The sequence below is a fragment of the Mus pahari genome, chromosome 11 (genome assembly GCF_900095145.1).
Source record: "Mus pahari chromosome 11, PAHARI_EIJ_v1.1, whole genome shotgun sequence".
In the NCBI taxonomy this organism is placed as follows: Eukaryota; Metazoa; Chordata; class Mammalia; order Rodentia; family Muridae; genus Mus; species Mus pahari.
This window is the reverse complement of record NC_034600.1, coordinates 10,815,546-10,818,483: the sequence shown is the minus strand read 5'-3', so window position 1 is coordinate 10,818,483 and position 2,938 is coordinate 10,815,546. Positions and strand designations below refer to the sequence as shown.

At 46.2% G+C, this 2,938-nt stretch overlaps 1 non-coding gene across 1 annotated transcript; it reads right to left on the bottom strand.

Annotated features, from left to right (window-relative positions):
• Nucleotides 1–2,180: 2,180 nt before the first annotated feature.
• On the bottom strand, nt 2,181–2,323 carry LOC115065050. Its single transcript, XR_003844849.1, has one exon. It is a non-coding gene; the product is annotated as a small nucleolar RNA SNORA48 (small nucleolar RNA).
• Between the last annotated feature and the right edge of the window lie 615 nt (nt 2,324–2,938).

Here is a 2,938-nt window from a genome sequence, read left to right as displayed (position 1 = left end):
GAATGAGGAACAAAATACCCATGAAAGGATATAGGTACAGAGACAAAATTTAGAGCTAAGATGAAAGGATGGACTATCCAGAGACTACCCCATTTGGGAATCCATCCCATCATCAGCCACCAAACCCAAATACTATTGCACATGACAGCAAGATTCTGCTGAAGGGACCCTGATATTGCAGCCTCTTGTGAGGCTATGCCAGTGCCTGGCAAACACAGAAGTGGATGCTGACAGCTAGCTATTGGATGGAACACAGGGCCCCCAATGCAGGAGCTAGAGAAAATACCCAAGGAGCTGAAGGGGGCTGCAACCCTGTATGTGGAACAACAATATGAACTAACCAGTACCCCCTGAGCTCGTTCTCTAGCTGCATAGGTAGCAGAAGATGGCCTATTCATCCATCATTGGGAAGAGAGGCCCCTTGGTCTTGCAAACTTTATATGACCCAGCACAGGGGAATGCCAGAGCCATGAAGTAGGAGTGGGTGGGTAGGGGAGCAGGGGCGGGGAGAGGGTATAGGGGAATTTGGTGATAGCATTTGAAATGTAAATAAAGTATCTAATAAAAATTTAAATAAAACAAACAAAAAAGCAAACAAATAAACAAACAAACCAACAAAAAACTTGAATCTGGGTTTAAATAGTTTCTGCATTAATCACCATGCTAGCTCTTCTGCACCTAGCCCACCAGAGAGTGGGTGCTTTCTGTCCTTGCTCTTGCTAGACCATACACTGCCAGAAGCTGCAGGAGGTATTCCTGCTCTCATGCCCTTGGGGCTGGCTCACCCACACTTGCACTTCCTGAGGCAGTTCCACTGTGTTACCCAATCAAAACATGAGGCTCACTCTCCCAAGTGCTGCAGCCTGCAAGTGTCTGGGACAGCTCTCCCACTCAGGGCTGCCTCGGCTGTGCCTCAGGGCCAGCTGACTGTTTCCTTGGTGACATACAGAGCTGGTTTCCAAGCTCAATAGCCAGTGAAAAGGCAGGGCTAGCTCTCCTTGATTTCATGACCTCAATGTCAACTCTACTATCACAGGTGGCAAAGGGGCAGTGGGAAAGGGCATCACCTCTTCAACCACGCCATCTCATGGCAGAACAATAGCTAGACTAGCTTTCCTGCACTTTTGGTTTCAGGGCATGCTCATCTGTGCTCCCTCCACAAGGGCCAGCTTTCTAGACTGATGCAGGAGGTTGCTGGGCCAGCTGCCCTAAACTCCTACCCTTGGGGTTGGCTCACCTCTGCACCCATCACCAGGGTGAGCTCTGCTATGCTATCCAGGCAAGATGCAGGGCTTGATTTCCTAAGTTCTAGAGCAGATAACAGGCAGGGCTAACTCTCTGTGCTCATGACTCTGTTGGGCAACTTTTCAGACTGCAAGAGTTTGGAGGGCAATCACATCTATGTCCTTGCCACACTTCAGCAGACAAGTAGTAGAATCAGTTCTTCTACACTTACGCCCTCAGGAACAGCTTACCTACATCCCTGCCTCCAGGACCAGGACAAGATCCTGGTCTTGCGGTCATGAGTACTGCTGCCCCTGAAAGGTGCATCCAGATCTCCAGAGTTTTAGGCACTGAGGAGCAGGGCCACTTCTGCACAGGTAGTCCCCAGCAGCTGCCCCAGCTAGGGATGTTACCATGTTTTCTAGCCCAAATATGAGCCACACACATCAACACCAGGCCCTGCTCCTGAGTAACTTGGAACTCAGATATGGTCATTCGTGGCAGCTTGGACTGGGACCTTAGGAGGCTGAGTTGGCCACTCACAACAAACTAGTACTCTCCACATTCAACCTCCAGTTCCATCACTTTTATAATGCTCAAACTGAAGCTCTTCTCTTTCTCTCCCATCTGTCCATGACATACTTGCATGGCTCTGACTGCAGGCTGGCCACAAGGCTTGGAGCTCCTGGTTGAGATCCTCCAGCAAGCAGGAGTCTAAGCCGTGCCTGTGATGGGCATGGGAGGTCAGATCTGTGGGTGACGAAGTGGTCTGAAGATCTGTTTATCTTCCTCCTCTGTGGTGGTAGGTGGGGCTCTGTATGTCTGTGGCATTCCCGTGTCATGGCATAGAGGGCAGATCTATGAGATTCTTCCCCTGCCTGCACCATGTAGCATAACAAAATGCAAGTCTCTGTCTTTCTTCCTGCTCCCAGGACACACTTGATTTTATTTGACTTTTATGTATACTAGACATGATAAAGCTTTGGCCACTAAGCCAAGCATCAAGCTAGGATGAACAAAAGACTGCTATCTACTTTGCCCCTGACTGGTATAAGAACACCAACACAACAAGGTGCTTATTTGCTCATTGCCAGGAGAGAGGATTTAAAGACTTAAAGATGTAATTTCATTTGGTTATTTATTGAACAGCATAGACAATAGTTTATCTTTAAATGCTAGCACATTATTTATCACAAAGCATATTCTACAGTGAAAAGTACTACATAATTATCTTCTAGTCCATTGCTCATCTGTAAGAATTAAAGGAAGTTCAGAGATACTTTCTAAATCAGACTGATCACCTTTAAACAGAGCAAATCTGTAATTCTTTAAGATGTGACAAAATACTGGTCCAGATGCTGTGAGCATATGGCTTGAGGCTTTATAAAGCTTTTATTATCACAGCATTATTAGCCAGTCAATATTCATTTAGCAAGCTAAAGCTTCTAGAGTCCCTGCTTCAATTTCTTCAATATGACACTTTTTATATGACATTCAGTCCCAGGCAGACACATGTGCTTTTGTCATGAACAATTAATTTAAAATTAGATGGCTTAAAGTTAACAGTTGAGTGAGAGCAGTGCAAAAACCTATTGAGAAAGAGAGAGAATGAAAAAGAGAGATAAAGAGAGAGACAGAGAGACAGAGAGAGACAGAGAGACAAAGACAGAGGCAGACACACACACACAGAGAACGACAGAGAGAGAGAGAGAGA